This window comes from Coccinella septempunctata, chromosome 1, assembly GCF_907165205.1.
Source record: "Coccinella septempunctata chromosome 1, icCocSept1.1, whole genome shotgun sequence".
In the NCBI taxonomy this organism is placed as follows: domain Eukaryota; kingdom Metazoa; phylum Arthropoda; class Insecta; order Coleoptera; family Coccinellidae; genus Coccinella; species Coccinella septempunctata.
This window is the reverse complement of record NC_058189.1, coordinates 14324965-14347011: the sequence shown is the minus strand read 5'-3', so window position 1 is coordinate 14347011 and position 22047 is coordinate 14324965.

The window sequence follows — 22047 nt, the reverse complement described above, 5'->3', positions numbered from 1 at the left end:
GAATGCGGTTCTCGAGAAAGTATGGTTCAATTGTTTGGAGAAATTTGATATATGATGCTTCTAGAAACCTAATCATACTTTTATGTGTGTACGTTGGACCATTGAATTTATAGAGGAATATATGGCTAGTGCAAACAATTTTTCAACAGGAGTTAAGTGAACGATGTGAGAAATTTTTTGAGATAAATGGGCAATTAGAGCATCGACAAAAATGTTATTTCTATTCCCGATATCTTTTCATGCGAGTGGTCCTCGAAAAGAGGGCGTTGTCATTCTCTCCAGATTTATAAAATTTTCAAATTTTCTGACGGAAATGGGCTCTAACGATTTGGGTTCTGGGGGATCTTAGCCATGAATCTTAGGGTCCGAATGCACCGGTTAACTTAATTCATGAGCAAAATGCTCTCGTTATTATTTTGGTGTTATGTTTGAGATGTTTGGACGGCCTTTTGAATTATGAATGGCAAGCGCAGTACAATGTATAATAAGGTAGACGATATTCACATGTGTTTTCGGTATGAGGTAGACATGAGAGTGAATGTATGTGAATTAAAATGGAAAATTGAGAAAATTTATATCTTAAAGATTATTGGCTAGATATGGCGCTAAATTTTGCAAGAATCTTCGAAACGTTAAAATATCAATTTAATCATATCTTCATTTTGGCAATATTAGATTTTTTCAGGTTCAGGACAATCAAGCAGCGTCAGACGAGTTCAGCACTAGGACTAACTATGCAACCTAAAATTAGTTCCTTCTAAACTTTAAACTAACTCTAATATTTTTACGGCTGAAGATTAGTGATGAGTGATAATTTAGGATAAACAAAACAGTTTTCCACAAATTGATATAATTTTGTGAGAAAGTGGGAGAGGTGACGGATTTGAAATTATACCATATTCTAGTTCACAACTTTGAAATTATTGTCTGAAGAAGTACTAGAGTACTCTTAGAACATAAATACATGGAATGGACATTGACGTGCTATGAATGTATTTGTTGTGGTACAAACATTCAATGCTTCTCTGTCTGGCGCGACACTACGGCAGTGGCGTAAAATAAGTAAATTTATATAGCTCCTACCTTTTTGTTTTGTTTTTTTCGTTTTCATAGAAAGTGCAGCACTTTTTTCAACTCGGTGTAATTTACACTCGATTCTAGTATTCGTTTGCTGATTGGATTCACACCAGTGTAGAGGAGGTGTAGTTTATCTACACCTAGACAAATGGAGGTGTAGTATTAGTGTTCTGTTGTGTGAAATGCAAAATTTAATATTATTATCACGAACGTCACAGTAATCTACTTCAAAATGGATACGATTAAATTCAAAATTTGCGATAAGTTCATCACTTTACAAGAGGATGAAGAAGTAACACATCTTCTGAGGAACGTAACCATATTTCATATGTCAGATTCGACTATCTCAATTGTGATTGTCGACACTAAGCAACTATCTCACTCCAGTCTTTGGACAACAACAAATGTTTATTTTCTATTCCTTATTGTTTCTATGTTCCAAGAGAGTACTAGATTGTTGTTGTATTAAAATTGTCAGAAAATTATAAAGATGGTTTTTCACGACTTGCAGAACACATTGATTATTGAATCATAATTCAGAAATGGGGAGGAATTAGAAGGCGAATAGAAATATTCGATTGATGAAAGTTTTAGCTACTTCAGGAAATAGTGGGTATCCCAATAATGCTATAGATTACCAATGTTTCCAGAGTACTATTTCGAGATGTGTTAGCGTTTTTCGTGAAAGAGGTAGTATTAAAAAAAAGAGGAGTACGAACAAAAGACAGAACCCCAAAATGACGTGTTAGCAGATAATTTGAAGATGTTTATTATTGACGATGGCCTTGTGTCGGTGGTTTCTCAACCAATTCATTGATAACCTGAACTAATATTTTGTTTGTGATGAGTGATGGTTTATTTTTCTGGATATGACAACTACCATAATATTTGGATGTGAAGCAACCAAAAACACGAAAATATTTTCATGAAGATACCACTTCATTCTTGAAATTGAGTTTGATGCTAATTGTGGAACCTATTTTAAGAGCAGAACTTTATTACCAGACATTATCATGCCTTTCATAACTTAACTGAATTTTGATGAATGGTCCAACAGTTATTTTTAACAAGATGGAGCCAAAGCACACAGCTGCAGGAACCTTAACTACTCTGAGTCAAAATTCTCAGGATCAGCACGAAATTCCTCTAAGATCGTGCGATCTAACACAGTGTGATTTTGTCTAGGGCCTCATTTGAAGTATTCTATTTTTTGATTACCTATTTCTGATTTGGACCTCTAAAGACTAGAAGTATTCAAAAAATTTATTCAATTAGCGATGATCCTTTCCTTTTGAATAACGTTTTTAAATCTTTCAGAAGAAAATGTGAGAAGTGATTCATCGAATACTTATTATAGAGAACTCTGAAGCCTAAAACTCTTTGTAATGAAAATCATGTGATTCAGTTTCTTTGGTTTAGTTATGAAATTTCATTAAGTATTGGTCACATCAATTTAGTATTCATAGATAATTAGAATTAGAGAACTAAAAGTACCAAAATCATTACAGTTCGTTTCATTCAAGATTCATGTCCTTGACGTATGGAAATTATTATGAATTTAGTTGAAATCTGCACCAAGAATTTTTTCAATCACCTCAGATTCTCTGGATTCCTGTAATCTGACTCAATGAAACAAATGCTTTTCGCACCGAAGAAATCGTTGTTCGTTATTGAACATTCGATTCAACATTATGATAAATAGGTTAAAATCACCCATTCCATAGCCTACTTGACGCCGAATTTTTTTGAACGCTATTTACAAGGTGAATATTCCTAATTTGCCCAGTATATTCATGTAAAGAATAGTATAGAATTGAAAAAGCTTTATTGGACGATTTCCAAATGGTATTTTAGTTTATTCACATATCATCCAGACTTTCTTTGGTCATTTTTGGGAATATTCTAATTTCACATCTACAGATAATCTTTCTCCGTTTCTTTGGAAGATATGAATTTGTAGCTGGTTGGTCTCTTATCATCCTAATCTTCCCCCACTTACAGTTAGGCTGTTTGATTTTCTTCATTCCGGAAATGATGAGAAACTCTGATTCTCACATTACGATCGAGTGTAAACCATTATGTCTAAACCCAAATTATAAACATTCACTGATTCATCCGTTATCTCCTTCCATTTTCCTGCTAAGGTACGAGAGTCTAAACAAGGAACCGCTTGTAATTAGTTTGCACACAAACTGTGTCAATATAAACTGAGTTTCTGGTCGTTAGTAAACGTAAACACCGAAGTTAACTACAATGCCGACTGCGAATAAGTGGGAGATTGGTAACATTTGTTTACTTCACCAGCGGGGGTGACAAAATGGTTGGTGCCATAATGGCGTCCCCTGCAATCAGAGACCAAACTTCCTTCTAATATCCCGGAAGAACGTTCAGTTCCTGATCAGGGAAAAGGTTGCCGTTCAATTAATTCTGTGCACTGTTTAGATGAGGTGATAAGCAGGGGTTTTCAGGTATCCCGACTTTTCTACACCCCTTAAAATTTGAGTTTCCTTTATATAATACACCCCTCATCGGCCTCATCCAAGAATAGTAAAATGCATTCAAGAAAACTCTTCGTTGTCTATGGATTTTTGAACGTTAATACATAGAAATATAATATTTGAGTACAAAGATATTACACACCAAGATAGAGCATCCCTTTACTGGATGCATAGAATGTTGTGTCCTGATAATAAACACTGGATGTTTACAAACAAACGCGTCAACAGTAAACAGAAACCAGTGGCGTAGTTGAAAAGTTGTGAATTATAAAAAGTAATATCATTGATTGAAGCAGTGTAAAGAATATTGATGATGGGTATATATGAATTTCATAATTCCATCAATTCGTTTGAAAAATAAAATTGTTTCACATAATTTCTCGATATATTGAACTGAAATGACCTGAGGCATGAATTTTTTTCGATATAACTCCGAAGTTTTAACGACTGCCAAAAAGAAATTTTCGCATAAATGGTTGTGATATTCCGTGTTGAGATAAATTCATCAGAGTAAAGCAAAACCAAATCCCTTACTCATTCAGAATTCTCGACAAATATAAATATGTCAAATGCGATTGGTTTATTAGTCAACAATATTAGTGCTGGCGCCGCTGGCGGTCAAAGTGTTGAATAACATACCCCAGCAGTTTTCGACTGTGAGAGCATATTATGTACTTTGCTATTGGAACCTATATACTGTATATAAGCATCTTTTAGGAATAAGATATTTCTCTCCGTTTTAGTCAGTTCTTGTTTGATATTCATTGAGAGTATAGATCGACCTCCGTTAAATCGATTGAATCAATATAAAGATTGTTTCACAAAGTGCGTTTCATTGAAGAAGAATTTATCCTAAACCAACCTAATTTCCAACAGGTTATGGGCCCAGCTTGCTCTGTTAAAAATAAATTCGCCGCTGTTAATTGCGAATATACCTTTCGTTCAGGAAGTTAATTAGTGAAATAATAAGAAGTTTCCTTCTACTATTGAGAATGAAAAATTTGGTAGTGAGTGAAGTGAAGTGAACTCGGTTCAAAAGCAATATGTGCGTAGTTAGCTGATGATCAGCGATGAGTCCTACGAAAGACCTCGAAGTGTTTTTCAGTCAGTAGCAGAGTTGGATCAAGATGCAACAATCCATCACAAGGGGAATTAAGGAGCTAGAGAATGGGCGTCTTCTCTTTTATATTGATCAACAGCCTGTAGGGTTTTTAAGATAAGTAAAACGAAAGCTCGTTGAAACTAGACAAAATCAATTTGTCTGTGACTGTTATAAAATTTCGTAAAAAGGAATTTTCTCAATGATAGTTATCATTGAAGGGCATTATTATTGAATTTTGATTTGAAATTCCCTAATTAAAATTCAATTGAAAAGGATTTGAATTTTGAAATTGAATTAGGTACTCAAGCGAAATATAAATCGGACTCAACCAACTTAGAAGACATTTCATCAAAAAAAAAAAAAAAAAAATCCGTTCGAATATATCTCAAGAGTAGTTTATGAACTATCTGGATATAAAATAGAATCTGGAATTTGCCTTAAAAATCAAAACACAGTAAAGATGACATTTAAGGAATATTAAATTTTCTTTTCGAGGTCAGTTACATTTATATAATGTGACTGATTAAAAAAAAAAAATAAATAATAAAAAAATTCAATTCTTTTATTCTTGAAATGAAGAGCCTGAACCATAATTTATAATTTCATAAGTAGTAATTGATAGTTTTCCGAAATCGGGACATTTCTTGTATATTTGAATTAAATGTTTTGAATGCATACATCGTTGCCAATATTAGATTTCGAACCAAAAAAAAAAAAAATTAGTGAAAGTGAGATTGAGTATCATTCAATATAGGAACCAGCTTCCGCATTTGCCTGAGCAAAAATATAATTTCAGGAGAAGCTGACATAAGTTGAAGTTATTTTCTTTGATTGGTGAAAGTAAAAAGTAGAAGTTCTGTTCAAGGGCATAAAAATAGGAGTTCATGATCATTATCGGAAATATAGCTTGAAAATGAATTGAGTATTCAATTTATTTTGAAATGTTCTAAAGGCTTCATAAAGAAAAAATATATATATTTCAATTGAGTCTTCAATTATCTGAATAAGAATTGAAATATATAACTTTCATGACCAAATCTTCATATTATTCACACTATGATATGCTACTGTAGAAGTTCGAAAGCCAATCTGTTTAATGGTGAAAATATTATAGATTGCTGGATTAGCAAAATACCTGAATATGTCTGTCTTCTAAATTGGTTGTTGAAGTCTGATTGTTGAGTGATTTGATTTATATTTCATCACTTGGCTGTTTCGAAGAATCTGATTCTCGATGAAAAAAAAAAAAAATAAATAAAAATTCATAAAGCACTTTGAACAACTGCATATCTTGATAGAAGCTTTTCTTACAAAAAGGGGATTCAATTGAGTCTTAGAGTCTTGCTTAAATTATGATTCGAAATAATTTTAAATTAGAGATATGATGATTATAAATTACAATATCATATCCACATTAATGATTCTCTCTAATATTCTATTGAATTTGAATTTTATTAAACTTTGAATAATTGCTAGTCAAGAGCTGATTAAAAAAAAAGATCAGTTATCTACCTTTCTGAAGAATGAGATAAAAAAAAAAACTGATAGTGAACTAAAATCCAAAATATAATGCAATAACAAACTGTTATGAACTCTATTGAATTGAAACCAGTAGGTGGTTTAAAAGAAAATATACAGCAGTCATGGAAAGTCATATAGTTTATGCAATCAGACGCAGGTACGGACTTTATTGAGTTGATAGCATAACTTCATGTAGGAATCTGATAGTGATTGAAAATCAGATATTCGGTGAAGTGAGAAACTGGTGTGTTTGATTTTGTATCAAAACCAGTAGGTAAACCTGATAACGATAAATCAGGTAACTCGAAGGTAATTGAGAATGAAACTGGTGAGTTTGATTTCGTATCAAAACCAGTAGGTAAATCTGATAACGATAAATCAGGTAACTCAAAGATAATTGAGAATGAAACTGGTGAGTTTGATTTCGTATCAAAACCAGTAGGTAAATCTGATAACGATAAATCAGGTAACTCAAAGATAATTGAGAATGAAACTAGTGAGTTTGATTTTGTATCAAATCCAGTAAGTAAATCTGATAACGATAAATCAGGTAACTCAAAGGTAACTGATAATGAAACTGGTGAATCTGATTTTGTATCAAAACCAGTAGGTAAATCTGATAATGGTAAATCAGATGAATGAATCGATAATAATGCAGAAAGAAACTGGTGAACCAAAACCAGTAGGTAAATCTGACATCAACACGTTTATGAAATGAAATTGGTACATTTAGTATATAAGAACAAAGTGATTGTGATGAATTGGCAATTTAAGGTGGAGGTTAATATGAATCTCACAAGAGTGAATTGGGTTGAATTTACCCAAAATAAGGACAAAGTGAAAGAATGTCCAGAGTATCGATCATGAAAATTATTAAGTTATATGTGCTTAATATAATATAGCATTCCTAAATATTTCTAGGCAATAAATGAAATGTTGAATAGATATCATTGGTATAAAGCAATAAAGTTATTATTATTGTTGATGAATAAATCATGGTCTTTATCGAAGACACCGGAGAATGAAAATATTGTTGATTGAAAATGCATAATAAGAATTTATTGATGCATTTTTGGAAATCCATTGAAATATAAACGCGATTTGTTTCCCGGGGCTTCAAGCAGCGATAGTTGATTAGATAATGCTGAAACTTTTGAATCAGTCGTCAGAACTTCAAGCTTCAGATACATAGTAACACTTGCGATCGATTTAATTCATGGATACATCATAAAATATATAGATGTCTGAACTTTCCCTTCAAATAGATGATTAGTTAAATAGTTTTCTTAGAGCAAGAAATTCTGAGGAAGGTTCCTTGAGGAAACGATTGTCAATTTCGTCAATTGAGTAAAGCCCAACACGTAGGAGTTAAAACAAACGAAAATTCGAAAAGGATCTAAAATGATTTCGGTTTTCGAAATTCATACTCATCGATGCATACCTATCTTAAAGGTAGACAAAATTTATCGCAAAATATATAATTGAGGTGTACTTTATCCGGATGATATATTGTAGTAGTTATACAACGAATGATGAAACATTGATAAGTTCTAATTGATGGATTTTCTATGACAAAAGCAATCACGTTTTTTTTAGGAATCGAAGTTGATAGAAAACAAAATGAAATTATTCCTGATGAAAAAAAAAAAATTTATTACATTATATAAGTGTTTTCAAAAGAATATTATGAAGCACTGTGTAAGAAATCTCATAGTATAATTAAAATGGATCTATATATTTTAAGTAGATTTTTTAATAAAAGAAGAACAAAAGAACTGTGGATGTTCTCACGGTGTTATCAATTAATTTAAGATTATAAAATATGTTCGAATTATTTGAATTCTAATTTTTCGAAAATAATAAGTACAATTTATTGAAAAAAAATGCAAACTTTAATCGCTGCCTCATCCACAGAAAAAGGTTATATACAATATGGTTCTATAAAAGGCCGTCATAATACGTGAGTTGAGACTATATAAAAAAAAAAGGTTTTAATTTGATTATTATGAAATCTATCATGATTAGTATGAAGATAGAAATAATGGTTATACTAACTTGTATTAGTTTTGGGAATAGTACGTACTGCAATCCAAACGAGATCAGAACATATTGAATATATGTTATAAAACTCAAATAAAATCTCAGAGGTTATCAGCTCTCTGTTATTTCAACCAAACTATTACCAGACTAATGTCTGTTAATTCATAGCAGGTTTAGGAAATTAAGTTTTAAATGTTTATTTACTAGGTATTACTTTTTAATACTAAAAGTTTTATAAAATGTATGTATACAATTTCTAATAGCAATGGTCTGGTGTGGTTTTTCTGGGTTTCCCACATCCTTGCAATGAATATTGGACCATACTTATATTGCCCCAGATAACAAATGGAGGGTCTTTCTATACTCAGGAATATTTTATTTTTGCATGCAATTTTGATATGTTATGATATGTATAGGTAATTGAGCATTGTTTTATAAAAGATAAGAGATTTGATTTTGAGGCGGCGTGTTGAGATAAATTCATCAGAGTAAAGCAAAACCAAATCCCTTACTCATTCAGAATTCTCGACAAATATAAATATGTCAAATGCGATTGGTTTATTAGTCAACAATATTAGTGCTGGCGCCGCTGGCGGTCAAATTGAAGAAAACCTTGAAGTTGATGGAGTAGAGGTTGAATGGAAAAATGAAGCAACATACCTAGGAGTGACGCTTGACAGAGGACTTACATGGAAAAACCACATCAAATGTGCAGTTGATAAAACAAAAGCCGCAATGAGTAAACTTTATCCACTCATAGGCAGAAGAAGTCATATGAATAAGAACATCAAGTTGACGATGATTAAAACAATTGCGCGACCACAACTCACATATGGATCGGCGGCATGGGGCTTCGCAGCCAAGACCCACATCAAGAAAATACAGGCCACTGAGAATAAACTCCTTAGAATGGCGATGGACGTACCCTGGTTTGTTAGGAACAAACAAATCTACAAGGACTTGGAATGGGAACCAGTTACAGAATTTATGAAGAGAAAGGCGGAAAGGATATTCGACAAAGCCAAACAACATCCAAATGAGGAACTACGAAGATTAGTCGACTACGATCCAACGGAAGAAGCTAGAAGGTCAAGAACCTACTACCGAAGACCCAGAGATCAGGTAAGGATTTAAATGTAACCAAAGAAGAGCTTAACCTATAAAAGCTATAGGCAGCATACAAATATCAACACGACTATGATCGTGTGAGAGTCCAGAAACCATAAGAGTCAACTGGTTAATAGGCAAAATGCCCGGAACCTATGAAGAAGCAGTTAAGGGTTTTTAGTGGGTCTCGAGCTCGGAGAGTGAGAATCCCCACACTGTTCCCCCTCAGGAGAGGGTGTGTTCGTCTGTTTGCAGATTTTCCCCCTGCTACACCAAAAAAAAAAAAAAAAAAAAAAAAAAGGTCAAATTGTTGAATAACATACCCCAGCAGTTTTCGACTGTGAGAGCATATTATGTACTTTGCTATTGGAACCTATATACTGTATATAAGCATCTTTTAGGAATAAGATATTTCTCTCCGTTTTAGTCAGTTCTTGTTTGATATTCATTGAGAGTATAGATCGACCTCCGTTAAATCGATTGAATCAATATAAAGATTGTTTCACAAAGTGCGTTTCATTGAAGAAGAATTTATCCTAAACCAACCTAATTTCCAACATTCCGTGAAAAAAATTCTCTTGCAGATCGCCCCTATTCAAACCTGGGATATCAATTCGGGTTACCAATCTGAGGCACGAAGATTTTCAGACTGTCAAAACGAAATATTCACACAAGATTGTTGAGTATTCAAAATTTATATTCCGTGAAAAACTCCGCGACTCAGATTGGTGTTTCTTTAAAAAAAAATAATTTTGTTTAGTATAGTATAACATTGCCAAAATACATAGTGATTTTTCAGGTTTCACACTAGACCGTTCGCTTATTGCGTCAGGTGAAATTTTTTAATACAGGAAGATTCCATTTAAAAGAATTGCTGAACCACTTATGTGAGATAAATTTATATTTACATATCATTCAATACAGATCGGATCATGTTGAAAGCTAGTACTGCAGTAGTACATATTACGTAATATATATAGCCTTAAATTTTAGTTTTCTATATTTTACCTGGTAATAAATTACAATTATTTATTATACTTTGCTTTTGTAGTCGAACAGGAATATAAGAAATATTTCTATAGAAGAAATGAACAAACTCCTATATGAACAAATTTCAATATGTAATAACAACTCCATCAAGAGAAATATAACAGTTCGATGACATGAATTGGTAGGTCAATAAGGAGGTCACAAAATTAAATGAGACCGCTGGTATTGGACAATTCTCAAAATAGTTAATGCATCTTGATCAAAATTATACTTAAATTTTAATGTTCTATTAAATGATTGAAAACTTAATAGTGGCTCTATGAAAATATATCACGATAATCATGTAGCTCAACATTTATATGCAACATTGATAACAATATAGACTAATTTGAAAGCATAATTCTTTTATTTCGTGGAACATCGCTAAATTCATTGTTGAATCTGAATCGAGTATTATTCTGTTTTTAACCATGTTGCATAATTGAATATGAGGTGAGTATCACACACGTCAAAAGAAAAATGATTATATTAATCATTGAAATTCTGAAGGAAAATAATGTAATAACAATCCATAAGTCTTAAAATAATCATTATTGTGTACCACTATTTTGTTGTATTGAAATATGAAATAGAATAAATGACCTTGCAGCACCTTTTCATTCAGAGTTTGATCTTATGCAAGAAAAAGGTAACATTCCTCAAAATATCGTCTCTACAGTCTTATTCCAGTGGAATAGGATATACATCTATTCCCGATGCTCAAAAACGTAATGTAAGATTCAACTAATTCAAAGTTTTAGTTCAAAATTTGCTAAGAATATAATTAATGTTTCCATTTGAAGTACTGCCGTTCGACCAACCTTTTACTCTCTAATGTATTTTTCTTCTAAGGCTTAGAATCATTATGTATCTGAAGTTTTCGATAATTCAGAACCACTCAATTTTGAGGACTCCTCAACTCTACCAATCTATCTGATGAGTCCTGGGGGTCATAGACCTTTTGTCTAAAGCTGCTAATGTCTAATTCTTAACACTAGGATCGAAAACTTGGAGAGACATAATCGACAAAATAACGGGGAAATACAAAATGTGCCTGAAATAACTGGCGAAAATCTGATGAAAAATGAAACTGTGTCGACAATTGGTTCCAGTATGAACATTAAAATCGAGCCGAGTTCTGTGGACTACGTTACGAGAGTTCCTACAAATATTAAAGATAAACATAAAAATATAGTTGTCAGATTTACTACGAAGAAAATGCGAGACGATTTCATTGCCTCCTACCGCAAGAAGCGTCTTTCTCTGAGGGGAGTCCGTGGTGGCTTGGCTTTAGGGGGAATATCTGAAAGACTGCACTGAGAGAACGAAATAGTGAAATTACAGTGAAAATCTTGGGTTATTTGTGACCAACGATAATCACTGGAATTTTACAAGGAATATTCTGAAACGAAAACCTTGTAAAATCACAGAAAATATAAATCACAAGTTGGTTGTGATTTCACATGACCTTTTTTCTAATGATTTTTCTAGAAGCTAAACCTGTGAATACTCATTGTGAAATCACAAAAGAATTTTATGGTATCAACTGTAAAATTACATTTATTCTGTGAATTCGCAAAGGATTATTACAGAAATAAATTGTAAAATTAAAAAATTTTGGAAAATTACAGGATTCATTGTGGAATCACCTCTCGTTCTCGCGAAAATACGTCGTGAAATTTAGCATCAATTAGACCGTAAAATACTATAATGTTGTGAATAAACAGAGCAGATTCACAGAATTTAATTGTGAATTTCAAGTATTTGTTTAAATTCCAGAATTCATTGTAGAATTACCCCACACCCTTTTAAAATTACCTCGTGAAATAACCATGAAAATTACTGGATAACTGTCTTTATTTTGTTATTGATCAAAGTAGTTGTACAGAACTAAATTGTGAATTTCAAAAATTCAACTAAATTTGGCACAATCACTGCCTAAAATATACATTTCAATATGGAAAAAAAACATTAAATTAAATAAAAAACAACAATCACAACATTAAATATTGTCATCAATATGGAAAACAAAAAATTTGAAACATTATATCAGTAAAAAAATAACCACAACATGAAATTAATATAATCTTCAATATAAAAAACAATATGAAACATTACATCACACACATTTTTTTCAAAATATAAAAAAAATCAACATAATTGTGAAGCATTCAACTATGAAATATCAGCTTCTGAAAATATTGATATTCATATCATAAGCGTATAAAATAAAAATTCAAAAACAAAGTATACCTAGTCTTTTTCCAACAAAAAAGACACAACCCTCTGGAATAGATAAATGTATGAATTTGTTTTCTATAAAACTTGCTTTTGTCGTGCTTGACTTACTTCCAGAATCCGGATGAATGTTGGAATGCATCCTTCGGAACATAGATTAAATTGAGGGCCTCCCTGAATACATAGGTTGTAAACACATATCGTTTTTCCATAAAGAATTCGTATCGGTGGTTTATTCCTGAAAAAAAAATGAAATAAGTAGGTATCCAATAAGCAATATTTCGATAAAGAATAATTGAATAATAAGTTGTATTCATACGGTGTTCAATTTTTTTCATTAGTATCTGCCAAAGGTAAATTACCAATCGAAAAAATTAACATCGCTTTCAAAAAATGTGAACTATCTATAATACTTACCAGTATATATTTCTTTTGTCACACACTTGAAACATTCAAGGAGCTTGGAAGGCAAAAAAACTTGAAACTTGAAAGAACTAAATCATAGGAAACAAAAAACTGAACTATGTATAACTCTCTTCGCACTTCAAACTTCTTGAAGACACAGTGGATCATTCCAGAATGAATTGGGTTATAGGGTAAGTTAGTGAGTATCTACGATAGGATATGGGATTGGGCAACGAGCAGGTGCCAGTTGCAGGAAAGGTTTTGATTGGCCACGGAATGAATCCAGAAACAGATAAAAGTTGTGATTTTACAATTGCATTATTCCGAGTCAATCGCTTGACAGGAGAAGACGTGCTACAGTGCTCCTAGTGCTATAAAAGAGAAAGCGGACGAGAAAGTCACAGTGCCGTAAAAGTGAAAGCGGAGGTGAAAGTGCCCACTAACAAAGCTACGGAATATTTGATTCCGTCTGTGGAGTTTTTGTAGGTTCTATATTTGTTATCGGAATTTTAATTCGTTAAAATTTTCAAAGTTGGTGTTCTTCCTAAGTGTCCAGAATTTGTTTTTCGTTGGTACTGCAGAAAACATCAGGTGAGCTTATTTTTCGTATCTTTTTTCCGATTTTTCTCATAGCGTAGAGAATTTTTTATGAGTCGTTTTGTTTTTATGCATGAGATATATTTTTCTTTTTTGTCTTGAAAAAATTTTATTTCAAATTGCTTTGAGTAGCATAGTAATTATTAATTAGATTTTAAAATGTCTGACCATTCGGACTGCGATTCCGTAATGGAAGAAGACGCGCCAGAAATCGCTAATGTCGTGTCCGAACACGATATTTTGAGAGAGGAGAACGCAAGTTTGAAAGCGAGGGTGAATGAGTTAGATAGATGCGTATCTAGCTTAGTTGCTGAGATTAAAAATCTCAGGGAGAGGCTCGAGTTGCAGGAGGGAAATAAGGAAAGTTACTCCAAAGCACTCAAGAAGAACATTATTTTGAAAAATGTCCAAGAAGTGAACTTACCGGTTCGAAAACAGAAGATGGAGGTGGTCAAAACCCCTCAAACCAAAATTTCCCCACCCGCGAAAAGAGTGAGAAAGGATAGCTCCTCGTCAAATGAAGATAAAAACAAGAAAAGAGTCTTGGAAACCCCAGACCAAGAGAAAACCACTCCAGTGGAGAGAAAAGAAAAAATCCCCCCTGTCACCCTGAGAGGTACGTCCGAATGGACGTCAATCTCGAACGCGTTAATGCGAAACGGTATTAAATACCAAAGAGCGACGACAGTAAAGGACGGTATAAGAATCGTCCCACAAAGCGCCGATGATCATAGAAGGATGACGGACTTCCTTCATAAAATAAGTAGGGAGTTTTACACTCTTCAACGGGAGGAAGAAAAGAAAATATACGCGGTAGTGAGATACCTACCGCTGGATGCAGATATCCCGACGATCCTTGACGACCTCAAGGATCAAGGGATCGTCGATGCTGAGGTCATAAGGATGACCTCAAATAAAACAAAAAATCCGATGCCCTTATTGCTGGTTAAAACCCAGAATAAGGGTATCTTCGAGGTGAGAAGGCTCTACAACATGAACTGTGTTGTTGAACCTAAGAGAAGGACGACCGGGCCTGGACAATGTTACCGCTGTCAGCGATATGGACATGCCCAAAGTAAGTGCACTTTTCCATGGAGGTGCGTGAAATGCTCCGGTAATCACAGCTCCAAGGAGTGTACGCTTACCAGGGAGAACGAGGAGCGAAATGCCTCTTGTGTTCTCTGTGGAGAGCAAGGACATCCAGCCAGCTACAAGGGATGTAGCGAATGGAAATTGGTCACTAAAAAGACCAAGAGATCGCCAAGATCAAACCAGACCAGCTCGAGGCCAACACAAAATACACCGAGGCCATCCCCAAACTCTTCGGAAGTGAAGAAACCCCAGGAAACTGCAACCAAAGCAGTCAAAGAGACGAAGAAACCAGAGAAAAAGACGGAAAAGGCAAAAACCGTCAAAAAAGCCGAAACCAGAAAAGGAATTTCTGGAATCACTGAGGAACTGGATAAGTTCACGAAAAACCTCCTCAGCACGATCATGCAGAATCTGGAGAAAGAGATTGAGAAGAAGATGCAGCAAATTATTAATAATATTTAATGGCTGACACGACGATAAAGAACAATCTCATAATCGTCTCTTGGAACGTCGAAGGATTGAGAGCCCGCAGATCAGAATTCGAAGAACTGATTGAAGAGAAAAGACCGGATGTCATAGCTCTCCAAGAAACGAGACTTAACCCCAACGTTCGGATAGCATTTCCCAATTACAATATTTACAGAAATGATAGACCTAACAGCACAGGTGGCGTTGCTATACTGGCTAGAAGGAATATGGATCACCATTTCGACCAAATATTCAATGGACAAGAAGTAGAAGCAATATCGATTATTGTGAATACTAATCGAGGGCAAGTGAAGATTATTTCAACTTATAAATCACCGGATAAGGACATGCTGGAAGAGGATCTAAAAATGCTACTAGAAGGAAGACACCCGAAAATCATAATTGGTGATCTTAACTGCAAATCGCAGGAATGGAACAGTAGGGTGGAAAATACAAACGGGAGAAGACTGAAGATTTATGCTGAAAAACTTAATGCAGTTGTGATAGGACCTGATATACCGACCTACATACCAAGAGTAAATGGACTACCCGATGTACTGGACATTGTCGTAATGAAAGACATCACTGAAGAAATCAGCATTGATACAATAGAAGACGGAACTTCAGACCACAATCCCATAGAATTCATAGTGGGACATGGCCCAAGAAACGAAGAAGAGACACAAACCAAGGATCGCACAGACTGGGAGAAATATAAGAATTTACTTCAGGAGAAAATCAGGGAAATTCCCCAAATAAACACCCAGGATGAATTAGATGAAGCAGTTGAAAAATTGGAAAATCATATAAAAGAAGCCTATGAAGAAAGCACCAAGAGAATAAGGAAACCAATTCCGAAACATTCACATGGAGATACGCCAAGGGAAATAAAAGAACTTATAAAAAAGAACAGAAGACTCAGGAAAATCTACAGAACAACAAAAAGAGATGAAGACAAGAAGAAACTGAATAAGCATAGTCAGATATTGAAAAATGCTTTAACAGAACTGCGTAATAACAGATGGCACCAGAGATTAAGGGAACTGAATACAATAGATCACTCGGCTTGGAAAATGCAAAAACGCTTACGACGAGAACAGACAGTTATACCTCCACTGCATGGAGCAAACGGAATGGTATATACGAGACTTGAAAAAGCCGAAGCACTTGCCGACACAATTGAGAGAGAAGCCAGAATAAATTACAGAAATGATGATGACAATGAAGATCTAGAAGAAGAAGTGGAGGCAAACGAAGAACTGATGATGGAACCACCGGAAGCCGAAATCATTCCAAAACCGGCTTCACCAACAGAAATCAAAGAGATCTTAATGAAACTGAAAAACCGGAAAGCACCGGGAGAAGATAGGATAACGAATTATATGTTGAAGAAATTGCCTAGAAAAGGAATAGCAGCCTTGACGAATATAACAAACGGAGTGATGAGGACCGAATACTACCCAAAGAGATGGAAAACTGCAGAAATGATAGTTTTCAACAAGCCAGGAAAGGAACGGAAATTTCCTCAAAATTATAGACCGATCAGCCTACTATCAGCACTAGGAAAAGTCGTCGAGAGGGTTATCGCCAAAAGGCTGAATGAGGAAACAGAAATGTTGAAGATAATCCCACCCGAACAATTTGGATTTAGACGAGAACACTCGACTGAACTCCAATTACTACGGCTCATAGAATACGTCACCGAAGGAATGCAGACAAAACAGGCCACAGGATTAGTTCTGATGGATATCGAGAGAGCTTTTGATAGAGTATGGCATGAAGGCCTAATCTACAAGATGAAAAAAGCAGGATATTCGACCAAGCTATGCAAGATTATAAGGAACTATCTGAGGAATAGAAACTTTTATGTGAAGATAGATGGAGCAACCTCTCAAACCAGACAATTGGAAGCGGGAGTGCCTCAAGGATCGGTACTTGGACCTCTACTTTACGTAATATACGTTTATGATATCCCGAAGAATGCTAGGAATATGCTCACCTTGTACGCAGATGACACAGGAATAGCGTTCAGACATCGACGCCCAGAGATCATACACCGGAGACTGCAGGAAGCCATAGATGAATTACTCAAATGGTGCATCAAATGGAAAATCCAAATCAATGGAAGAAAGACTCAAGCAATATTACTGCAAAAGAGAAGATTGAGGATGGAAGAAAACCTTGAAGTTGATGGACAAGAGGTTGAATGGAAAAATGAAGCAACATACCTAGGAGTGACGCTTGACAGAGGACTTACATGGAAAAACCACATCAAATGTGCTGTTGATAAAACAAAAGCCGCAATGAGTAAACTTTATCCACTCATAGGCAGAAGAAGTCATATGAATAAGAACATCAAGTTGACGATGATTAAAACTATTGCGCGACCACAACTCACATATGGATCGGCGGCATGGGGCTTCGCAGCCAAGACCCACATCAAGAGAATACAGGCCACTGAGAATAAACTCCTTAGAATGGCGATGGACGTACCCTGGTTTGTTAGGAACAAACAAATCTACAAGGACTTGGAATGGGAACCAGTTACAGAATTTATGAAGAGAAAGGCGGAAAGGATATTCGACAAAGCCAAACAACATCCAAATGAGGAACTACGAAGATTAGTCGACTACGATCTAACAGAAGAAGCTAGAAGGTCAAGAACCTACCACCGAAGACCGAGAGATCAGTTAAGGATTTAAATGTAACCAAAGAAGAGCTTAACCTATAAAAGCTATAGGCAGCATACAAATATCAACACGACTACGATCGTGTGAGAGTCCAGAAACCATAAGAGTCAACTGGTTAATAGGCAAAATGCCCGGAACCTATGAAGAAGCAGTTAAGGGTTTTTAGTGGGTCTCGAGCTCAGAGAGTGAGAATCCCCACACTGTTCCCCCTCAGGAGAGGGTGTGTTCGTCTGTTTGCAGATTTTCCCCCTGCTACACCAAAAAAAAAAAAAAAAAAAAAAAAAAAATGCATTATGAAATTCCATTGAAGCTGTGAATTCGGATCCTGCCGAGCGACGTCACGTACCGCATAGGTGAAAAGTGACTTGATATTTGCAATCATATTGTAATATTACGTTCAAGCTATGAATGTGTCAAACACATTTTTAAAATAGATATTTCACAGAAATACCCAGACTTGCGAGTTTTTTCAGCAGTAGGTACCTACTCAAATACTCAAAATATTTCCTGACCAAGTGACAAACAGAATTTGTTTTTCGATTATGGTTGAGTAGGAATGCAGGAACCTATAATCTCTATATTAATTATACAAAGAATAGAATAAAATATATTTTATTTATATCTTCAGAAATGTATTCATATAAAAAACAAGTCGAGAAAAAAAAATTTTACAAAAAACGTCATTGTGGACTGTCTCAATACGATGAATAAATTGGACAAAAAGTCATCTGTATGGACTCTATGTTGTACAGATGGATCAAAATTAGAAAGAGGTACAGGCATTGGGGTGTGTGGAGGCAGAAGTCCAAAATGAGGAGGGGAGGAAGCAATAAAAAAATCCTGTACACACACTCCTAGACATGCACACAATAGTTATAACAACAAAAAAATTCGTCTTTCCTTCACCGATCTACACCCGAAAGCTCCTGGAACTGCCACGAGTTGAGCTTCTGAAAAGTCATCTTCAGATGAGACTCTGTGGATCGGAAAAAGAACAGCACAATTTGGGCCTTCGTAAGATCATTAGTTTTTTATTAAATTTCAAGCGGCATCTTTGGAACGCTCTAATGGAAACCGATTGATCTATTTTCTTATTCTGTTTTCATATTCGAGAGAAAAATTTTGACCATAATATATTTCAACAATTTCGCGTAAGATTTTTCTCTTGCTGTAGACATGTAAATAAAAAGTGTTCAATCCTTGAAGGAAACTGTGCCGCGATATCATGTTGTACAATTATATTTTTTCGTGGGAATTTCACAACCGCCTTAATAACACATTGTATAAGCACATTTGTGAGGGAATTTTAAAATTAAAAGGGTTCTGCATTGTAATTCTACAACACAACGTTTTATTCGCAAATTCACAAGGAAAATACCTACTCGAATCACAATAACTTTGTGAAATAACGTTGTGAAATCACATTTTCATGTGATAATTTACAAAATTATTGTGATTCAAAAAAAATTTAGATCACAATATTGTTGTATAATTACCGTTTCATGTTGAAATTCACAAATTTATTGTAATATTGCATTGCAGTTGTAATTTTTCAGGTGAATATTACAACCCTTGTGATATCACAAAGAATTAACACATATTTTCTGTAAATTTCATATTCATTGTAAATATACATGATAGTTTTACATTTTTCATGAAATTTCGCAACACCCTTGTAGAAACATCCAGATATTAGTTGTGAAAAAAATAATCCAACTGTGTAACTGTAACCTGTCCAGCTAATATATGGGTAATTTCACATTGTAACCTCAAAATTTTTCTCAGTGTGTACATAAACGAGCATCTGACACTCACAAATAAGATGATTTTCAAAGAAGCCCGGGACCTGGCTAAAGCAAAAGGATACAAATATGTTTGGACTCAAAACGGTAACGTGCTGATCAGAAAGGACGACACATCAAAAATCATACATGTTTCTTCCGACGCCGTTCTGAAAAAACTTTAATTATAGTATTAATTTCATAAGTGTCAGTTATGGCTGAATCCCCTAGTTGTTTTTACCAGAATGTGCGTGGTCTCAGAACTAAACTGAATGATTTTAAAACATCCTCTAGTGCAAACGATCACGACTTGGTGTTCATCTGCGAGTCCTGGCTAAATGATGGTGTGTTTGACGGTGAAGTTGTCGATCCAGCACTGTACTCTATTTTTCGAAGGGATCGATCCACTACATCAAGTACTCGGAGAGACGGAGGTGGTGTGTTCATTGCGGTCAAGAACAAGTTGAGGCCTTATCGAGTCCATGAACTCGAGAGTGACGCCGAGGACGTATGGGTGAAAATCTCAATAAATAATACCAAAATTTTGCTCTGTTGTGTATATATTCCACCGACTGATTCTAATATTGTCACTATTATCTGCAAAAAACTCTGTTCTATTATGCACGATCTTAGAGACCACACTGTACTAATTGTGGGAGATTTTAATTTTCCTAATTTAGTGTGGGAGAAGGGTACCAAGGGCGATTTTAAGGCCATTAATGTTGATAGTAGGAGTGAAAAACTTTTAGATACTTTATGTTTTTTAGAGTTATTTCAATTCAATGCCAATAAAAATAGTAATGGCAAAACACTTGATTTGATATTCTGCAATAGTTATGTAGTGAATAATGTTCTGAAATGTGATTCTCCTGCTGTCTTGGAGGATAAACACCATCCAGCGCTCGAGTTTCTGCTGGAGCTTGAAAATATCAAATCATTGAAGAAATCGGATGAATACTTTTTCAATTTTAAAAATGCCGATTATGATTTTATCAATCGAACATTGCTTGGAATACCATGGACTGAATTGTTAGATTGCAGTGATGTAGATTCTGATGTCGAGACTTTTTACGGTTTTATTTACGATATTATTGAATTATGTGTTCCAAAGTTCAAAGTAAGAAAAAAATTCCCTTCCTATTTCTCTTATCAATCAATTAAACTCATCAAGCGTAAGAATAAAATACACAAAAGGTGGAAGATTTATAAGAATATAGCGGACGAAGTTGAATATAAAACATTACGGTCCTTATGCAAATATAACATTAAAAAAGATTTTATGAAGTATAAAAATATAGCTGAAAACGAAATTAAAATTGATCCTAGGAGGTTTTTTAAGTTTGTTTCCGTCAAGAGTAAAATTTCCGGTTTTCCCAACTCTATGTCTTTCAAAAATAAAACAGCAAATGGAGGGCAACAAATAAGCGATCTATGTATTTGCTGAATACTTCGAAAGTGTGTATGCTCATTCACATTTCCACAATCAATCTGGTAATACTGATACTCCTGATGAACTCAACAACTACTTTCTTAGTGGAGTTGAAATCGACGTTGGAGATGTGGAAAAGAGTCTTAATTCGTTAAATGTGAACAAGGGTGCAGGACCCGATTTGATACCCAGTTGTTTTATTCGAAACTGTAGCGAAGCACTTTCTATTCCCCTAACAATAATATATAATAAATCATTAAAAACAGGAGTGTTTCCGAAAAAATGGAAGGATTGTACCTATTTACAAATCAGGTAAAAAGGATATTATAAACAATTATAGACCTATCAGTAAACTTTGTATTTTTGGTAAAATATTCGAATCAATTGTGTATCCTCACCTCCTTCATCTAGTTCAAACTCAAATAATTCCCGAACAACATGGATTTTTTAAAGGACGGTCCATTGAGACTAATTTAATTACTTTCACTGAATACCTTCTTGAAAGTTTAGATAAAGGCATTCAGGTCGACGCTGTTTACACTGACTTTAGCAAAGCCTTTGATAAAATAAATATTCAATTTCTGATCACCAGGTTGAGGGAGGTGGGAGTATGCGGTTCCCTTTTACGTTGGTTCATATCCTACTTGAAAAAAAGATCTCAATATGTTTCAGTAGAGGGATTCAAATCTCGGTATTTCGCACCGACTTCAGGGGTGCCTCAAGGATCCCACCTGGGTCCACTCTCATTTATTATATATATAAACAATATTATAAGGTATTTCAATACCTGTAAAATACTCCTCTTTGCCGACGATCTCAAAATTTACTTCAGAATCAATGACTATAATGATTGTATAACTCTACAGAGAGAACTATGTAAATTTGAGGAATTCTGTAAAAGGAGCGGACTCATACTGAACTTGAGGAAATGTCAGGTGGTTTCTTTCACAAGAAATAAAAATATTATTCTCTT